At 38.3% G+C, this 22,338-nt stretch overlaps 1 protein-coding gene across 1 annotated transcript in view; it reads right to left on the bottom strand.

Moving 5' to 3' along the window:
• Positions 1-22,332, bottom strand: part of KIAA1324L (KIAA1324-like ortholog) — a 209,114-nt gene extending 186,782 nt beyond the window's left edge. The window contains exon 1 of the mRNA XM_011996055.1: positions 22,279-22,332. The gene's annotated coding sequence lies outside the window, so the exon portion shown is untranslated. The remainder of the gene's footprint in view (positions 1-22,278) is intronic.
• Positions 22,333-22,338: the final 6 nt, after the last annotated feature.

Genomic DNA, 22,338 nt, shown 5'->3' with positions numbered 1-22,338 from the left:
TTTTTTTTGAGACGGAGTTTCGCTTTTTTTGCCCAGGCTGGAGTGCAATGGCGCGATCTCAGCTCACTGTAACCTCCGCCTCCCAGGTTCATGCGATTCTCCTGCCTCAGCCTCTCGAGTAGCTGGGACTACAGGCATGCGCCACCATGCCTGGCTAATTTTTGTATTTTTAGTAGAGACGGGGTTTCTCCACGTTGGTCAGGCTGGTCTTGAACTCCGGACCTCAGGTGATCCACCCGCCTCGGCCTTCCAAAGTGCTGGGATTACAGGCGTGAGCCACCGCGCCGGGCCAAAGGCACATTTTTCATGGTGGCAGACAAGAGAGAATGAGAGCCAAGTGAAAGGGGTTTTCCCTTGATAAAACCATCAGCTCTCTTGAGAGACGTATTCACTACCACGAGAACAGTAGGGGGAAAGCAGCCCCATGATTTAATTATCTCCCACCAGGTCCCTCCCACAACATGTGGGAATTATGGGAGCTACAATTTAGGATGATATTTCGGTGAGGACACAGCCAAACCATATCACCACCTTCATCAGGAATGCTGTCTGGTTCTAGAATTTTGTTCTTACTCAAATGTTAAATTTAACTCCTCTCAGTTTTTCTTTAACAATAGAAACATAATTTCAATTAGGAATGAATATATTTAATAGTTCTTCCAACTGCACACACACAAAGACTGTTTTCATTTCCATACAGTATGTGAATGCTTATTACCGTGAACTAAACAAAGTCCTCATTTTAGCCTCTGAATGAGTGGTATGAGATCCACATTCCTCACCTGCACTCCCAGAGACACGCATTCATTAACTGATAGTTAAATGATCTACAGACAGGCAAGCAAGTGAAAGTATTAATAGTTCTAACAGCAGGCACATCTAATAGACTAACTGAATGGTTAGCTTCAAAAATCAAGATTTATCAGAATAGCATTAAATACCAAATGAAACAAAAAATCACCTATAGGAATATCTCAGACTGCAAAAAGTCCTTTAGTACTTACACTCACATTTTTAGACTGCTGCTGCTAAACTTTATAAAGAACTTACTGGAGTACTCACTAGTTAGTATTTAATGATCATAGATTACATTATCCTATTGGAGCTTAAGAATATCAAGTGCTATGATTACAACTCTGCTATGTTAAAAATAGATATATTAAATAACAGATTGTGGTATAGCCATATAGTAGACTACTACTTAGCAAAAAGGAACAAACTTGATACACACCACTATGTGAATAAACCTAAAAATCATTACACTAAGTGAAAGAAGACAGCTCTCCACCCAAAAGAAAGAGTACATGCCATACAATTCCATTTATCTAAAATTCTATAAACTTCAACTGAATCTCTAGTGACAGCAGATCAGTGGCTGCCTAGGGACAGAGTAGAGGAAGGGTTAGACTACAAAGAGAAACAGGAAAATTTTGGAGATGTTGAAAATGACTATCTTGATTATGACAATAGTTTCATAAGTGCTTACATATGTCAAAACTGATCAATTTATATACTTCAAATATATGTATCTGAGTGGACTTCAATTAATCTTCAATAAAGATTTTTTTTAAAGATTGAGGCAATTATTTAACTTCTATATAAAATACCTGAATATCACTTTAAAGCAGTATCATTTGCTTATGAATGATGGACTAATAACAAATGATTGTTATTAAATGGGCTAATATCTGTAAAACACTAACAGCTATGCCTGAGTCATATTAACTGATAAGTCTTAAAGAGGTGTAAGGAAAAGAACAAAAACAAAAAGATATTATAAAATGATAGAATTACACATCAATTTGTCCATCAATTTTTATTCTGAAGTTTCTTTGGAATATAGTTTTCCAACAACAGAAAAAGGCTGTCTGTTTTTGAAGTTTTACAGACTTCTGGTTTAAGATGACATCAGACTAACAAATCTCACTCTCACCTCTTCATATACATCCTTCACTCCCAGAACTGTACAGATAAAGACGGAGGCAGAAAATGCCCTAGGTCCAGTACCTATCATGTGCTTCTTAACATGGAAGAACCACAGACAGCTCTGTTTCTTTAAAACATTCTCCTAATCAAGAATTCAGTAGACAGAATGAGATCCTCAAAGTTCATCAGCATAGTATGAAAAGGAAGTTTCTCAGACAACAGAAACTGGACTAGGAACTCTGCACAGACATGCTATCCTCAAGACAGGAGGACCAGTGGCTACCTACACACCTTGTGTGTGAGTAAAATACAGCAGTACATAAAGCTTTCCATGTGAAAATGTGGAATTAACATCTACCTTGGAGGAGATGAAAGATTTGTGAAACCCGTGAGAAAAGGATCTCTACCTTGAAAAAGAGAAATCATGTGAAAATGATTGGCTACTGGGCAAAACTGTAAATAGCTGTCTGGTGCACCTAATAAGATTCGATCAATGGCCTCTAAGAATCAGTCATGGAGAACTGCAAGCATAATAGATCAGTTCTGTGTAGGCAGAGTGGGAGGTAGTGGAGTTCAGTGGAAAGTGAGATCTCTGGAGACAAATCTATCCCAGCTTTATGGCTCACTAGCTTTGTCATCTTTTGAAAGTTATTAATTGCCTTTGAACTTCAGTTTCTTCATCTCTGAAAGCATTCTGAAACACTTTTCTTCTGTGAGAAAAATGTTTCCCACATTAACTACTCAATAAATGGAACTTGTTATCAAAAAAATCAAAGATAATTAGCTGACAAAATGTTAGAATTAACAAGACAGCTCTGTAAGAAACTAGATATATAATTAATTTCTAAAAACCAGTGGCTTTTCAACATACGAGGGAAAAATCAATTAAAAGGTAAAATGGTTGGGGGAAAATGTCATGGAAAACAGTAACATAAAATAGTTCAGAATACAAAGATTGTGCTAATGAGAAATATAGAATGCCTGAATAAATGCTAAAAAGGACTGTATTTCTTTAAATGTGAAGATAATACTAAAAATATGACATTTTTTCCAAATAAATGAAAGAACTTAACAGAATCCAAGAAAATTTTTAACTTTTCAAAATTATTCTGAAGTTGAACTGAAAGACTAAATGAGTGAGAACAGCTGAGAAATCTTTGAATGAAAGAAAATTAAGTGCCACCATATAAAACTACATTATAAAACTCTGCAATCTTGGCACAAAAAAATCAATAGTGTAGAAAATAGCTCAAAAGAAACTGAATAAATGTGCATATATATAATATAGCACATATTATATATAAAATAGCTTATAAATTTTTATGTATACACATACACAATAGATGGTATAGAAAACAAATCAATAGAAAAAGGATGAATTATGGATGGTTCAAAATACTATTTGTAAAAACTGGTTATTCAGGGAACAAAGTCAGAGACATATCAAGCACTTAATAAAATTACTGAGGAATCAAAATAGGGGAGTAAGTTCAGGTCATATTTCTAAATGCCAAAAAAGATTACCTAACTATATGTACATAATATTGCCATTTTGTAACTATATCTGTCCCTTGATAATGAAATACATGTAAAGGACTTTTGATATATGTAATAGAGGCAGTATAGTCTGACAGTGAAAAGTATGGGCCCTGGTGTAGCAGCTTGGATTCACAAGCTGGGGGGTTCAAGCTCACCAATTAGAGTCAGGGAGATGAGTGAGTTAATAAATAAAAATGCACTTAAAATTGTACCTGGCTATTGTTATTATTTATTATTCATATTACAAATACTAAGATGTCAAAAGTAGCATGCTTATTTAGTGAGATTATGGGTGCTTTTATTGCTGCATTTTTCTGGAATGCACATATATTGCTTTTAACTTTAAAAGGTGACAAATGTAAAAAAAAAAATGAGACCATAAAAAAAAAAACCTAGAGTAAATGATCTTGATATTTATCTGCTCTTTAGATAGGGAAGCACTTCCCTAGCATAACAGGCTCAGATATGTTTAAGCATCAATTATTATTTTGGTTTAGTTATTTTAGTTATGCATTATTGATATACCTAAGAATTATCAAATAGAAGTCTGCATTAAATTTTCAAAGGGTCAGTTCTGTCTGCTCTTAACTTTAGGAGGTTGGCTTAAACACCAAAGGGCATTGTTTTTTTACACTGTAGCAATCTTAGAATAAAGTGCTAAGTATGACAGAATGAGAATATGTGCAGCCAGGCACAGTGGCTCACGACTGTAATCCCAGCACTTTGGGAGGCCAAGGTGGCTGGATCACCTGAGGTCAGGAATTCAAGACCAGCCTGGCCAACATGGTGAAACCCCACCTCTACTAAAAATACAAAATTAGCCGGACATGGTGGCTTGTGTCTGTAATACCAGCCACTCAGGAGGCTGAGGCAGAATTGCTTGAAGCGTGAACCAGGGAGGCAGAGGTTGCAGTGAGCCCAGATAGTACCACTACACTCAGCCTGGACAAAAAACAGCGAAACTCCGTCTCAACAACAAAAACAAAAAAGAATGTGTGCTAGCTAAGACTAAAGCATCAAGGTCAAATATTTATCTTCTCACCAGTTACAGTAGGTATGGATATAACCCTGAGCAGTCATTGAACTGCCCCTCACATCCATCATAGTACAATAGTCAAAGTGCAGTAAATTAGAACTCATGGCTCCTATAGATGGAACCTAGGTTTGCAATCCATTCAAAGCAGCAGCTCTGCAATTTTTAGAGTATAAAGACACAGCTCATGGCTTCTGCATAGGTAAAACACCTTCTAAGACGAACTAAATTTTGCATCCTTTTGTCTACTACTCACTAATCCAAATCTTGTCCTCTAAATGAGCATTATGGCAATGCATATTATATATGACTGCACTTAATATATTTGAAGCTCATGTCACAGCCCCCTCAAGTCTACTCTAAGCTAAACAACCCCAATTTCTTTGGTTAGTTTCCACGTGACATACTTTCCAAAAAACTAATCTTCCTAATTCACAACTCAAGCCAATGTCATCCTTTGTCAACATCCCTCTTCAAATATTGCACCTAAGTTGAATTAATGACCTAATTTAAAAGTCTACCTTCCACAAACAAGGCATTCTGCTCATATAAACAGAACCCAAGACCCTCCATTTTTGCTTTTGGCAGCTATGGTTTCAGAAATACTTTTAAGTAAAATTTCCCCATTCTATGCTTGAATATCTAATTTTCAGAACCAGAAAAGAACAGTCTACATTCAAATCAATTATGTTGGATTGCCCATTATTCTAGCCTTTCGAATCATTTTGAATCCCAATTCTGTTTTCCAACTCATTAGGAATCCTTCTCAGCTTTCTGACTGTACAAAATTTGGTTATGCCTTCTCAAAACCCAAGTATTGTTTAAAATGGTAATAGTAAAACAGTAAAAGGACAGAAATTAGATATTAAGCCCAAAAGTATTGTATTGGAGATGTTCTTTCAGTTTAGCATCACATACATTAATAATCTTAGTGTACATTTGTTCAAATAACCAAGAATCTGCCTAATATTCCATCATTCATCCCATACTATGCATTTTGTCCATAAGAATATGACAATTCAAATGTCTCACTGTAGGCCAGGCATGGTGCCTCACACCCGCAATCCCAGTACTTTGGGATGCTGAGGTGGGAGGATTACTTGAGGCCAGGAGTTCAAGACCAGCCTGGGCAACAGGGTAAAACCCTGTCTATACAAAATAATAATAATAATACAAAAATTAGTGAGGCATGGAAGCATGTGCCTATAGTCCCAACTACTCAGAAGGCTGAGGTTGGAGGATCACTGGAGCTCTGGGAGGTCAAAACTGTGTGAGCTGTGATTGTACCACCGCACTCCAGTCTGGGTGACAGAGGGAGACCCTATCTTTAAAGAGGGTTTGCTGAGCTATTCACAATAGCAAAGTCATGGAAGCAAGCTAGGTGCCCATCATTGGTGGATTAGATAAAGAAAATGTGGTACATATACCCCATGGAATACTATAGAGCCATAAAAAGAACAAAATCATGTATTTTGCATCAACATGGATACAGCTGAAGGCCATTTTCCTAAGCAAAGTAATACTGGAACAGAAAACCAAATACCATATGTTCTAACTTGCAAATGGCAGCTAAACATTGGATACTCATGGAATTAAAGATGGCAACAACAGACACTAGAGACTATTAGAGAGGAAAGGGAAAAGGAGGGGCAAGCGTTGAAAAACTGTTGGGTATTATGTTCAGCACCTGGGTGATGGGATCATTCATATCCCAAACCTCAGCATAACAAACCTACAAATGTACCCCAAATCTAAAAGTTGAAAAATTAAAATAAGCAAACGCCCTGAATATTAAAAATCACCCTGCCTATATCATACTCCAGATTTATGGGTCTCCTTCCCATCAACCTCCAGTCTGCTTCTGTGCTAATGCTAATCATTCTCTACTGGCTGTAGCTTCTCAGTTTCATCCTCAAATGCTTCTCACTCTGTTTGCTTCTTAAATGCTGTTGTTTCCCTAAGCACTCTCCTCAACACAGTGCTCTTGCTATATGCTCAGAGCCTGTGACCTCATCAACATCAATGGCTTCAATTACCTCTTATGTACTCATGGCTCCCAAGTTGTCTCTCAGCTGCACTCCTGTACATCCACCTGTCTTCGGGAGAGCACTGTTTGTGTGTGCCTGGAGTACTATAAACTCAGGATGTCCAATGCTGAACTCATCCTATTTCCCGCCTCGCCTCCCACACCATGACCTCCTCCTTTTCCTTCTCTCGATTTTTTTTTATCTCAATAAAAGACAGCAGCATCTACTTAGACCAAAAACTTACAAGTCATGGTAGTCTGAAATATATCGCTCGGTTGCAGATTCCTGAAAATAAGATGTCTTTAATAGCTGTCAAATCCATCTATTCTCTCCCTCTCCATTCATACTGTCATGTGTTTAGTTCTGTTTGTTATTTTCTCCCCATGAGAGAGGCAAGAGTCTCCTAACTGATCTTCCTGCATCCAATGTGATTTCCCTTCTATGTTCCTTCATTTGCCAACAGAATAATCTTTCTAATTTGATGTTAATAGCGCTTCACAGCTTGCCTCACAAGACCTTCAGTTTCTGACACCTTCTGCCACCACTGCCCATGCGTCCTTCAAGTTGGCCCTTGAAATTATATTATTATTTAATTCCTCTTTGATGTTATACATGTTATTTTCTTTGAGTGAGATGTGGTGGTCTCTGTGCATCCTGTAAAGCACTTCTATAAATCCTTCCAAACTCAGCTGAAACATCACTTGCTCTGACACCAGAGTTCCTTTAGTCTGATTTAGTTGCCTCTTCTCTGTGCTTCTATACAACCCTGTGAATGACTCCATCATAGCACTTAACCCATCTGTACTATCATCATAGACTATCCTATAATTTTTCCTATGAGAGAGGTACATGCTAGATGAGCTAATAAACATATGAATGGCAACTGAAAAAGAAGTAACAGAATGAATAGTCATGAAATATCTAAAACACAATCTTAGAACAAAGAATACCAATGCAAGCACAAGAATTCTTGGTAACTTTGTAGCTGCTTCCATATTTTTCTCAGACAAACACCTGAAAGCCTTCATATATTGTAACAATTTAATAAGGTATTATGTAACAAACATTCTTTTTGGAAATTAAAATGTATTACTGTTTGATATGTTAAGGGAAGTAATTCCATATACCTTTTTATGGACTAAATAATTGCTTTCTCTGGATATTTTATGTCTCAAAACACACAGATAAGAAAAAGTCTAGGGAAATATATATTATCCTTATTATACTAAGAGCTTGTATACATAATGGTGCAAACACCTACATAGGAAATCTCACAAAAAGTGAAATACTAAAAGCTAAGTGACACAAAAAATATTGACTTTCATAAGTGATTAAAGAAATGCACATGTTAGGTCACAAAATAAGTCTTAATACATTCAAAAGACTGAAATAATATCAAGCAGCTTCTGTGACCACAGTGGAATAAAACTAGAAATTAATAACAAGAGGAATTTTGGAAACTATACAAATACATGAAAATTAAACAATATGCTCCTGAATGACCAGTAGGTCAATGAAGAAATTGAGAAGAAAATTGAAAAATTCCTTAAAACAAATAGTAATGGAAATACAACATACCAAAACTTACGGGATACAGCAAAAGCAGTATTAAGAGGGAAACTTACAGCTATAAGTGTCTACATCAAAAAAGAAAAAAAAAACTTCAAATAAACAATCTAATGATGTATCTTAATGAACCAGAAAAGCAACAGCAAACCAAACCCAAAATTAATAGAAAATAATAAAAATCACAGCAGAAATAAATGAAATGAAGAAAACACAAAAGATCAATGAAACAAAAAGTTGTTTTTTTGAAACGTTAAACAAAATTAACAAAACTTTAGCTAGACTAAGAAAAAAGATACAAATAAATAAAATCAGAAATGAAAAAGAAGACATTATAACTGATACTGCAGAAATGCAAAGGATCATTAGAGACTACTATGAGCAACTATATGCCAAAAAACTGGAAAACCTAAAAGAAGTGGACAAATTCCTAGACTCATACAACCTACTGAGACTAAACCAGGAAGAAGTCCAAAACCTGAACAGACCAATACCAATGAGATCAAAGCCATAATAAAAAATTTCCCAGTAAAGAAAAGCCCGGGACCCCATGGCTTCACTGCTGAATCCTACCAAACATTTCAAGATGAAATAATCCCAATCCTACTCAAGCTATTTTGAAAATACAAGAGGAGAGAATACTTCCAAACTCATTCTATAAGGCTAATATCATGATACCAAAACCAGACAAAGACACATAAAAAAAAAAAACTACAGGCCAATATCTCCGATGAATATTGATGTAGAAATCCTCAACAAAATACTAGCAAACTGAATTCAACGACACATTAGAAGGATCATTCATCATGACCAAGTGAGATTTATCCCTGGGATGCAAGGATAATTCAACATATGCAAATAAATCAATGTGATACATTGAATCAACAGAATGAAGGATAAAAGCTACAAGATCATTTCAATTGATGCTGAAAAAGCATTTAATAAAATTCAACATTCCTTTATGATAAAAAAAATAAAAAACTGGGTATAGAAGGAACATACCTCAACATAATAAAAAGCCATATAAAACAGGCCCACAGTAAGTATCACACCAAATGGAGAAAAACTGAAAGCCTTTCCTCTAAGATCTTGAACAACAAAGATGCCCACTGTCACCACTGTTATTCACCATAGTACTAGAAATCCTAGATAGAGCAATCACATAGAGAAAGAAAAAATGGGCATCCAAATTGGAATAGAAGAAGTCAAGTTATCCTTGTTTACAGATGATATAATCTTATATTGGAAAAACCTAAAGACTCCACCAAAAAACTATTAGGACTGATAAACAAATTCAGCAAAGTTGTAGGATACAGAAATCAACATACAAAAATCAGTGGTATTTCTATATGTCAACAGTGAACACTACAAAAAAGAAATTTAAAAAAGTAAACTCATTTACAATTGCCATGAATAAAATACCTAGGAATCAACTTAACCAGAGAAATGAAAAATCACTATAATGAGAACTACAGAACACAGATGAAAGAAATTCAAGAGGCCACCAAAAAATGGGAAAATATTCCATGCTCATGAATTGGAAGAATATTGTTTAAATGTCCATACTGCCCAAAGCAATCTACAGATTCAAGGCAATCCCTATTAAGTACCTATGATATTCTTCAAAGAAATAGAAAAACAATACTAAAATTTATATGAAACCACAAAAGACCCAGAATAGCCAGAGATATCTGATACAATTTGGTTTTGTGTCCCCACTCCAATCTCATTTCAAATTATAATCCCCATGTGTTGATGGAGGGACCTGTAGTCCCCACATGTCAAGGAAGGTAAGTGATTGGATGTTCAGAGCAGTTTCCCCCATCCCATTCTCATGATAGTGAGTGAATTCTCATGAGATCTGATGGTGTTATAAGTGTTTGGAAGTTCCTCCTTCACTCTTCTCTCTCCTGCTGCCTTGTGAAGGTGCTTGCTTCCCCTTCACGTTCTGCCATGATCATAAGTTTCCTGAGGCCTCCCCAGCCTTGGGGAACTGTGAGTCAATTAAACCTCTTTCCTTTATAAATTACCCAGTCTTGGGGAGTTCTTTACAGCAATGTGAAAAAGAACTGATACACTATCCTAAGCAGAAAGAACAAAACTAGAGGAGTCAAATTACCTGACTTCAAATTATACTACAAAGCTATAGTAACCAAAATAACATGGTATTGTCATAAAAACAGACACGTAGACCAATGGGAACAGAATGGAGAACCCAGGAATAAATTCACACACCTATAGCGAACTCATTTTTGACAAAGGCACCAAGAATACACACTGGGGAAAGGACAGTCTCTTCAATAAATGATGCTGGAAAAACTAGGTATCCATATGCACAAGAATAAAACTGGACCTTGATCTCCCGCTGTATACAAAAACGAAATCAAAATGGATTAAATACTTAAATCTAAGACTTCAAACTATGAAACTACTAAAGGACAACATTCGGGAAAATCTCCAGGATATTGGTCTGGGCAAAAATTTCGTGAGCAATACCACAGAAGCACAGACAACCAAAGCAAAAATGGACAAATGGGATTACATCCAGTTAAAAAGCTCCTGCATAGCAAAGGAAACAATCAACAAAGTAAAGAGATAACCCACAGAATGGGAGAAAATATTTGCGTCTGACAAAGGATTAATAACCAGAATATATAAGGAGCTCAAACAACTCTGTAGCAAAAAAATCAAATAATCTAGTCAAAAACCTGGCAAAGGATTTGAATAGATATTTCTCAAAGGAAGACATGTATGTGGCAAACAGGCATATGAAAAGGTGCTCAATATCACCAGTCATTAGAGAAATGCAAGTCAAAACTACAATATCATCTCACCCCAGTTAAAATGACTATCCAAAAGACAGACAATAACAAATGCTGGTGAGAATGTAGAGAAAAGGGAATCCTTCTACACTGTTGGTGGGAATGTAAATTAGTGCAACCACTGTGGAGAAAAGTATGAGGTTTCCTCACAAAACTAAAAATAGAGTTACCACATAAACCAGCAATCCCACTGCTGGTTATGTACCCCAAAGAAAGGAAATCAGTATATCAAAGACATATCTGCATTCTGACGTTTGTTGCACAACTGTTCACAATAACTAAGATTTGGAAACAACCCAAGAAATGAATGGATAAAAAAAATGTGGTGCAGCTGGGCACAGTGACTCACGCCTCTAATCCCAGAACTTTGGGAGGCTGAGGTGGGCGGATCACAAGGTCAAGAGATCAAGACCATCCTGGTCAACATGGTGAAACCCTGTCTCTACTAAAAATACAAAAATTAGCTGGGCATGGTGGTGAGCACCTGTTGTCCCAGCTACTTGGGAAGCTGAGGCAGGAGAATCACTTGAACCTGGCAGGAGGAGGTTGCAGTGAGCCAAGATCACATCACTGCACTCCAGCCTGGTGAAAGAGCGAGACTTTATCCAAAAAAAAAAGAAAAGAAAATGTGGTACGTATACCCAATGGAGTAGTATTCAGCCACAAAAAAAGAATGAGATTCTGTCATTTGCAACAACATGGATAGAATTGGAGGTAATTATGTTAAGTGAAATAAGCTAGGCACAGAAAGACACACATCGCATGTTCTCATTTGTCTATCTAAAAATCAAAACAAGTGAACTCATAGAAAGAGTAGAAGATAGTTACCAGAGACTGGGAAGGGTATTGGGGGCGGGGGGGCTTGGAAGGGAGGTTGGATCATTGGTACAAAAAAAAATAGAAAAAATAAATAAGTCCTATTATTTGATGCCACAACAGTGTGACTATAGTAAATAGTAAGTTAATTGTACATTTTTAAATAACTGAAGGACTGTAACTTAATTGTAACACAAAGGATAAATGCTTGAGGGGACAGATAACTCATTCTCGATGATGTGATTATTTCATATTGCATGCCTGTATCAAAACAATCTCATCTGCCATATATATACCTACTACCTACCCACAAAAATTAAAAATTAAAAAATGTTTAAATGTCAAGTGTCCCAATGAAATAGCATTTTTTACCATCAAATTAGTAATGATCATAACAGTTTTCAGTGCTGTCCAGGGGATACAGTTTATGTCCTTCAATCTAACTTTTCTGCTACAAGTAATCATCTCAATTAATTAGAAATTTAGACAGTGTTATGCATTGTTTTTGATTATAACAAACACTGATTATAACACTGTTTTGATTATACAACATAAAATTAAAAACAGCCTACGTGCCCAAAATTAAATTTACACATTCATTCAACAAGCATTTATTGAATACCTACTAAGTTCCAGGCACTCTTCAAGGTGCTAGGGAAATAGTAGTGTCTTTTTAAAAAGAAAACTATTATCTGTATGGAGCTTACAATTTATTGACGGAATGTGAAGTCATACAAATCAAATAAACAATGAAAATATATATTGTTATGGATGTTAAAAGGGCTATAGAGAAAAACAAAAGCATGAAATGTAGATTGAGAGGAAGGGATTGCAATTTTAAATAGGTAGCCAGGGAAAGCCTTACCGACAAAATGACAATTGAGTGGAAACCCAAAGTGCATGAGGGACAAAGCCAAGTAAATACCTGAATGAAAAGAGTTCCAGGCAGAAAAGATCCAGTACAGAGGCCTTGAGAAAGCAGCATACATAACACATTCTAGAAAGAACAAGGAGATTGGGCTGGCTGAAGCAAAATGAAAAATGGGGAGTTCTATGGTTTGAATGTGTCCTTGAAGGTTGATATGTTAGAAACTTTATCCCAAACGTGGTGATGGAGGTGGGGCCTAATGGGAGGTGTTGGTTCATGAGGGCTCCATCCTCATAAATGACTGACAGCAAACTTCAGGAATAGGTTCCTTATAAAATAGAGTTCAGGCCCCATCTTGCACTTGTTCTCTTTCTCTTTCTTTCTTGCCCTTGGCCTTTTACCATGGTATGACATAGCAAGGAGGTCCCCACCTGGATCTTGGACTTCCCTACCTCCTGAACCTGGAGGCAAATAAATTACTGTTCATTATAAATTACCCAGTCTATGGTATTCTCTTATAGAAGCACAAAATAAACTAAAAGAGGGAGAGTAATAAGAGGTGACATTAGAGGCTTCATGGAGGTCAGATTAGGTTGGACCTTTGATATAGTTCGGACATTTGTCACCACCCAAATCTCATGTTGAATTTTAATCCCCAATGCTGAAGGTGGGGCCTGGTGGGAGGTGTCTGGATCATGGGGGCGGAATGCTTATGACTTGGTGCCATCTTTGCAATAGTGAGTTCTCAGGAGATCGAGATCTGGTCATCTAAAAACATGTGGTACCTCCCACTCCACTCACTCTTGCTCCTGCTTTTACCATGGGATGTCCCTGCTCTCCCTTTGCTTTCCACCATGACTGTAAGCTTCTTGAGGCCTCCCTAGAGGCCCAGCAACCACCAACACTGTGCTTCCTGTAAAGCCTCCAGAACCATGAGCCAATTAAACATCTTTTCTTTATAAAGTACCCAATCTCGGGTATTTTTTTACAGCAATGCAAGAACAGCCTGAAACAGTCTTGTATTAATGAATTCTTGGAAGGGTGTTGAGCAAACGAATGACAGTTTTAAACTCATATTTTAATGCTATCTCTGAGCTGCACTGTGACATCAAGATGGAAAGTTACAGTGATAGTCCTGGCAAGACACAATGGTGGTATGGCCCAGAAATTACAGGAGAAGTGATGAGAAGTTCTGATTCAGCTATTGTGACGAGGATTTGCCAATAGGACGGATGTAGGATGGAGGAGAAAAGACGTCAGTGGAGATTCCAGAGTTCTAGACATGGCCAACCAGAAGAAAAGGCGTTGCCATTAAATGAAATGGAGAAAACTATGCAAGGAGTAGGTTTGGGGAAAATGTCAGGAGTTCAGTTTGGGACATGTCAGATTTAAGGTACTTACACAAGTGGTGATATCAATGCTATGCCTAATAGGATTCCAGGGGATGGTCCACAAAGGAGGTATAAATTTGGGAGCTATCCACGTGAAGTGATATTTAAAGCCAAGAGACTCCCGACATCACTAGGAGTGTGAGGATGACAGAAAAGACAGGAGGGCCAAGAATAAATTGCTGGAACATGGTAACGTCAAGATGTCAGGAGAAACTGGCAAAAACTGAGAGGGATTACAATGGATTAAGAGAAAAACCAAGAGAGTTTGGGGTGCTTGAAGCCAAGTAAATTTCAGTGATGACAGAACAATCAACTGGGTCCAAGGTTTCACAACGCATAACTTTTATAGTTAGAAAAAGTTCTCCTATAAAATATTTTTGAAAGTAAACAAATTTCCCTATCCATATCCCACGTCTTTCACACTTCAGTGCACCTCCTGAGAAACACTATTCTTCACTTACATGAGAATAATAACTAATATTGGCGACTGCATTAGAATTTACAAAGCGCTTGCAAATGCATTAGCTTGAACTCACAGCAATTCTAACATAGGTAAGACAGGTTTTACTCTCTCCATTTTCAGACAAGAAAAGATTTAAAGGGGCTAATTTGTTCAAGGTCACATAAACCAGTGGCAGGGCTCACCTTTGCATCAGATTCTTAAATACCTTCAATACTGCTTGTACCATAACAAGACACTACTTTGCAGTTGCACAAAAATGTAAACATCATTCTCCCATAAGTAGCAAACATTGGAAAACATTTACCAAGAAGGCTAACCATACTTTCTTAATAATCCCATATTTTTCTATTTTAATGTCAATCTCAAAGAGGTGTTTATTAATTTCCATATTTGTGACTTTTATCAGGCTATGATCTCCTGGCGAACGATGACAATATTCTCTGCATCCTGTTTTATCACCAGCATCTTGCATAATTCCTGACATATAAAAGATAATTAAGAAATGCTTGCTGGTATACTTCATGGTAATGAGAGAATCTCACGGTCCATTTGATGTGATTATTTAAGGAGTTTCTAAGACACCCTGCAGAAGCAAGAAGTAAGCTAGGGTGACAGTTTAGGGAATTTTAGCAATGAAATGGCTCCCTTCAGGCAACTAAACTGTATTTCTGTATTAGCCCACTTTCACGCTGCTGATAAAGACATACCCAAGCCTGGGCAATTTACAAAAGAAGAGGTTTAATGGACCTATAGTTTCAGATGGCTGGGGAGGCCTCACAATCATTGTAGAAGGTGAAAGGCACATCTCACACGGTGGCAGACAAGAGAAGAGAGCTTGTGCAGGGAAACTCCCCCTTACGAAGCCATCAGATCTCATGAAACTTATTCACTATCATGAGAACAGCATGTAAAATACCTGTCCCCATGATTCAGTTAACTCCCACCAGGTCCCTCCCACAACACATGGGAATTCAAGATGAGATTTGGGTGGTGACACAGACAAACCATATCAATTCCTTTCTTTATACTAAGTGCAATGGTTCTTGCTGGGCTTCAATCCCAGGGTTTCTGTTTTAGTAGGTTGGGTGCAGCAACCAAGCACTTACATTTCTAACAAGTTCTTAACTAAAGTTGACACTGCTGGTCCTAGGATCTCACTTTGTGGACTACTAACCTAGAGAAAAGAGCTTATAAAAGCAACATTTTGAAAAAGGATAATAAATGTACTTTCAACTCGAGTTGTAAACTAAGTTGAGAATCAACTTCAGTATATTCTGATCACAGGGTATGTTTTGTTTTTTTGAGACAGGGTCTTGCTCTGTCACCCAGACTGGGATGCAGTAGCACAATCACAGCTCCCTGCAGCCTCAACCTCCCAGGCTCAATCGATTCTCCCACCTCAGCATCCCAAGGAGCTGGGACTACAGGCCCACGCCACCACACTCAGTTAATTTTTTTATTTTATATAGAGACAAGGTCTTGCTATGTTGCCCAGGATGGTCTTAAACTGCTTGGCTCAAGCGATTTACCTGCCTCAGCCTTCCAAAGTGTTGGGATTATAGGTGTGGGCCACTTTGCCCGAACTGACCACTAGGGTTTATTTTAGGGTCTTAAATCTGGCACAACCAAGAGGAGATGTTCATTAGAATTAAATGTAGCATAAAGATCAATTCCTGTTTATAACTGAAAAAGCAGAAACTATTCACTTACTATATTTTTAAGGCAGTGATTAGTGCTCTCAGAGAGAAGGACATATGTCTTACTCATTTTTAAAACCCCCAAAATGCCTTAAATGAAAAGATACTACTGTTTGCTAATAAGATGATATAATCCCTGCCCTCAATGAACATATCATATACTAGGGGAGAGAGAACATTTGTGTATTCAGAGCCTCTGGTAAAACAAATGGTGCCTTTGTGTGATTTAGAAAATAGTGACCCCCCTCTGGGAATATGAATTAGAAAACGGTATCCCTTCTTCTAGGTAAATGCAGACCTGTGCCAGGACATATAGCTAAGCATGCTGAGAAATGGATGGATTCTTGCTCTTACAACCCTTTAGCTGGGTGCTCTTGTAGAGAGCACAACTCATTCATCTATATGGCGGTGGGGGGGGGCTGTGTGTGCAAAACACTTGTGGAACAGCATATATGTGCCAGTGAGTAAACAATAGGCTGTGACTAGAATTCAAAGAAGAGAAAATATCCTTTGTTTTTACTAGTCCAGGAAAAGATAGGCTATAGGGATGGATCTAGGTCAGGAGGCTTCCTCTGTCAAGAGATGTTCTCTCACCATCACCCACAACCTACATCTAGCTAACTCCCACTCATCCTTTGGATCTTACCTTAAACATCTTTTCCTGGTAATCCACCTGCTCCCAGCCCTAACTAGGATGGCTATTCATTCTCACTGCACACAGAAATTTTCCATCATAGTACTTATGGCAAATGTAATTGCATGATGTGTGGTTTTGTTTTAAACCTACTCCCCTGAGATTACAAAGCTCCATGGAGCCGGGGCCTATGTTTTGTTCATCCATTCACTGTCAATACCTGCTATATAAGTCCATGATTAATATATGTTGAATATTGAAATATTACATAGAACACAGATGATGAAAGGCAGAAAGGAAAGAGAATAATCCATGGTTTCTTCAAGAGAAAAGAAAAGCAACCAAAATGTGGCTGGTGTTTTCTGACAATAAAGAATTATTATAAGATGCAAGACTCTGCTGAAGAAGACACTATAGGAAAACGTGCCACTCTATACTATGCTCTGCTATTTCCATCCCTTGTGCTAAAATATGACACTTCACAGATCTGTCAACTCTTGGTTTTACATTGTAAATATTGATGGTGTGAATACTTGCTCTCATTTGCCTAAAACATGAGAAATGATTCTAAGCATAAGAACTTGAAATGGAAAATTCACCTCCCTAGGCATTAACAGGCAAGAATAATTACGTTAACTGCTTGAAAACCAAGGCTGAATCCTAACTCCTTCAATAACAATGTGAGTCTAGAACCTCTGACAGCTTCACCCATAGCCCATGACCTTCAGGGACTTCCTACAGAAAGGATGTTTCTCAACTGTGCCCATCAAGTTCTGAAACTAAAAACATGACCATTACAGGTCTTGTGGTTTATATGGATTTTGAAGACCCAGTAGCTTACCAAATCTAGGAAGGCTCTGTAACACAATTCTACTTCATCGCCACCATCTCACCTCCCAGTTAACACTCAACCCATCTCCACTATCCCACAGGAATTACTCTGGTGCTGAGCACCAATGACCTAATTGCAAAATTCAATCTTCTCTCTTTAGTCGTCATTATTTGGATTTCACTGGGCAACTGACACACAATGAGCCCTATCTTCTTCTCAGACTTTTCTTTTTCCCACAACTCCACACTCACATTTCTCCTTTACCAACCATTGCTACATGTCTCCTTTGTGAACTCCTTGATTTCTGTCCCCTTTCATGTAGGTAAAACCCAAGTCCTATCTTCAGCCCTCTTTGTTCTCACTCCCTGCATGATCTCAGCCAATCCAGTAATTTCAACAATGTCTTTCATTCAGGTTATTCACAGGTCACCACACCATGCCCCTGAGGAAGAGGGCCTAATACCTAACTGCCTACTCAACAGCTCTACATAAAAACAGCTCTACTCAACAGCTCCACATAAGAACCAAGCTCCTTATCCCATCTTTCACATTTCTTCTCAGGGAGGTTAAGAGGCACCATCCTCTAATCAAGTTAGAATGTTTCATTCTCTCACCCTCTGCATCCATTCACTGCCAATTCTATCTAAAGCATACTACTCCTCTTTTTGAAGTCCTACTACTGCATCCGATTGCCTACCAAATGAAGACCAGCTTCTTAGTGTGATATAAGGTCCCTTATGATAGGCTCCTGCCTACCTTTCAGATTCATCTGTCATTAAGCTTCTCATTGCACGCTGTACTCCAGTTAGAACCAATTACAATACAATGCTGTTTAATGTTTCTGTCCTTTTTCAATCTGTGCTCTACATCTGAAATGTCTTTCCCCCAAACTAGCCTACACTCACATCTGACCTTTGTCTGCTTGGCAAATTCCTACTTATCAATTAAGTCTCATTCACTTCCTCCATAGGGCCTTTTCTGATTCCCCCCAGTAGATATGATGGCCCCGTGCTTCTTTCATGGCTTCAAATCACTTAATTGCAATGTTTGTTTACATATCTGTCTCATCCTTATTCAATTAAATTATATTCTTTAAATCACTAATTTCATATCTGACATTTTGCCTAGCACATGGTATAAACTGAATGTGGAACAAAAACTGTTAGCAAAACTCATCACTCAGTAGTCAAGGAGAACAGCAGAATTGCATTACGCAAGATTTTAGAGCAGTGAACTAAGAATCAGCTATTTGGTGATTTAATTTACCAAATGTAAATAATACAGACATAATCCAATTAGTTCTGTTCTTTTTACTCTCATGCACTCTTCTATCTTCTGATACCTTACTGCAACTCTGAGTCATCTGTTGGCCTTTATGATTTTTTGCTCTGGCAGCCCCATTAAGTCCTATTATTCACTGAGTCAAAAATGTCATGCTAAGTCTTGGATGGGCCTATCCTAGGAACCTCTGGAGTCTCACTGTAGACTCTTTCCAAAACATCAGGATCTAGCTCTACTAATCCAGCACTAACCAACCCTCACATTTATATTTCTCCTTTATCTTATATTAATCTCATTTCATCCTCATAATACAAATAATTGGTCATGTTTTATTAATAACATTTTACAAGTGAAACACAGGCCAAGAAACCCAAAGAAGATTTACCTTTTATAAGTTCACCCCATACAAAAACCTGAAGAATTCTATACTTTCTGATGTCCAGGCCTCATTTTTTTCCTTTGAATACCATTTTCCAAAGTTACATCCTATTCTTGTACTTCATCTGCCGGCACACTGACTTTCCTTTTATTTCTGTCTCCCAAACGATCGCTTCCTGTTTGTGCGTGTGCTTCCACACTGCTGATCTGATCACCAGCTGAACATTCCAACACAATTTTTCTCCCCCTTTCAACTCCATAATCCAAAGACTTTGACGAAGGAACCTACATTTTATGAGTTTCACCCCAGAGTCCAATCCTCTGCAAAAATCTAAATGTAACTTTTACCCATAACCTAGTTTTTGCAGGGCCTTTTTTCTGAACTCAGGCAATTATAACTGGATGACTCCCAGGCCAGTTCTCTGCACTTCTCTTCCTTTAGTTGCTTTCCTCTAAAACCAGGCAGGAAAATCAGAGTTTATGTAACTTTGTTAAACATGACTACTTCTATAAAAGTATTAATAAATGAGGGTGACGCAAACTACTGGGGGAAAATGAGGTTCAAAATGGCCTATAGCTTTTTCTATACTCCTCAGCATTCTCTCATATTGAGAGTTGGTTTTAGCTTTCAGCCTAAAAACCACTCACTTTAACTGCCCTCACTCTATTCCCCACTGCATAATCTGTCCTTTGTAGCATTTGTCTCCTTTAATGTTAATAAAAAGTGGGAAACAACAAACGAGCAGAAGTGAACACAGAGTAGTTACTTCAACTGTGTCTTTATTCACAGTCGTTTAGCCCACAATCCCATTAACTGTATTCAGAGGAAAGGGCTGAGCTCAAGAGGATACCCTTTCCCCACCCCCAGCACAAACATTCCCTTACCTTCAAAGCCTGAAAATAACTTGCCCTCCCCACTTTCCTCTTAAAAACAATGTCAGAGAAAAACAATGACCAATTCTGTAAATTAGCTCCACTGGTTAGATCAGATATCAAATAGATTCAACCACTGGGAGGTCACTAGGCCTCTTCTACTTCCAAGGAACCTCTAACTCCCAGCAGGTCCTCTTACTTGTCAGTCATCAGGAAGAACATAAATGGATCTGTGCATTACCATTTATAAAAACATACAGCCAAAGGCAGGCTCAATAGCGTCCTCCTATATATTTTATTTATTCTCATTTTTCAGAAAGAGAATGTAAATTTCAGATCTCAAAGGATGAGTCACATGCAATTTCTAAAGCCAATGCAATAAGGACCTGGGATTAAGTGAACCCAGCCTTCTTGAACCTTCTGTCATCTATCTGCCCCTCCTTTCAATCTTTGTTTTAGATTGCAGACTCTTCTTTCTAGGTATACATGTGTAGGACATGTGTTCATCTAAAAGATTAGTCTAGTTGTAGAGACCAAAGGCATCATCTCTACTGGCTCCGACCTTCGCCTACTTCAAGCAGATTTTTATTATTAAGAATCGATGTTATGAGAAGCTTAAGACTTTTCAGTTTAGAAACATACATTCTGCATATTAGAAGTTAGGGGCTGGAGGATAAAATTTATCTTGTCACAACTGTTCAATCCGAGATGTCCAAGAAGCAGCTTTCTGTGGAAACCTGGAATAATGGATTATTCCCAGGTGATACATAAAGTTGTAGAATACAGATTAAGCTCATTATACTATTTAAAAAAAAAAAAAAAAAAACCCTAGAATTAAACACAGCTGTTTGTTGAGCTCTTGCCCTGATTTGCCCAATTACAACATTGCTGTGTGTTCACACACAAGCCTTTGATCCGATTCTCTTTCATTTCAGTCTGTCCTGGGACCTGTACTGTAGGAGAGAAAGATGAAAATCCATAGATGATGGACGATGTCTAGAACACAGATACTCTGTAATTCAAGTCTCGGTAAAATTCGGAAGTTATAGCAACATACACAAAGAACAGGGTCTAGCCTTTCTTCCCAGAGGGGCTATTGGCTAATCTATTTTTGCTACATTAATTAAAATGACCCATCGCCCTGATTCCTAACAATCTTCCTAAAAACAGTATCTATTCCATATATCCTCCCAACACAATCAAATTAGGTCAGAAATGTTGCTTCCTTCCCCTCACTGATTTTCATTAAGAGGATGCACTTTCTGGAACACTAAATGGAAAGATAAACACCCAATACAAGTACGAATGACACCCCCTGTAAATTTTTTGGCACACTGTCTCATTCTTCTAAAAACCAGAGAAAAATCTCATCACCCATAGCTTATCCTTTCTGACTGTAAATCAACAATAATCTCAAGCTATAAAATATATCGCGGCAACACTTCAGCCAGGTGATAAAGCACCTCCCAAAAGGAGCATATTCACTTTGTCTTTTCTAATTTTCCCCATCATCAACCTGCCTCTTCTCTACCAAATACATACTCTTTTTTTTTTCTTTTTCCAAATTCAAATCCACATTTTGTCAGAAGGATGCTAAGTGACACCACACATTGGCTTAGCAAACCCACAGGGCCTGAATCAGGAAGCTGAGGGCAGGGGAGTGCAGGGAGGAAGGCGTTTGCAGAGACAGAGGAGTGGAGACAGGGGGAGGAGGAGCGGGAAATCCTCCGGTGTCTGTGTCTGGCTCTCTGGAAAAGCTGTGATGAGATGGTTCTCCAAATTCCACTGGTGGGGCTTCCCCAGTCTCCTCCCCTTCCTGAAATCTTTCCCTCGACCCCAGGTCCTCAAACCTGGCTCTCCAAAAAGGACGCCGCAAAGTCCTGCAGAGCCCCCAAAACACACGAGCGCAGACAGAAAAGCATCCCCCGAGAGACAGCGAAGTCACACATCCTCTCCCGGCCAGCTACCGGGCCGGGCAACTTCACCCCTCGAAGCAAACGAAAGCTCCTGTTCTCCAAGCAAAGGAAAAGGGGATGGCAAACAGAAATAAACAGGCACCGCTCTCAGCCTTCATCTTCCGCGCTCTCCCCCCGCCCCCGCAAACTCCAGGTAGAGGACCAGGTGCTGCTCACCTCCTGGCAAGGAGGAAGCGGGCGGCTGGAGGCGGAGGGCAGGTCCCCAGCCCAGGCCGC

The sequence above is a fragment of the Mandrillus leucophaeus genome, unplaced genomic scaffold, assembly GCF_000951045.1.
Source record: "Mandrillus leucophaeus isolate KB7577 unplaced genomic scaffold, Mleu.le_1.0 Scaffold50, whole genome shotgun sequence".
Classification (NCBI taxonomy): Eukaryota; Metazoa; Chordata; class Mammalia; order Primates; family Cercopithecidae; genus Mandrillus; species Mandrillus leucophaeus.
Note: the sequence above shows the minus strand (reverse complement) of the source record. Positions and strands in the feature narration are given on the sequence as shown.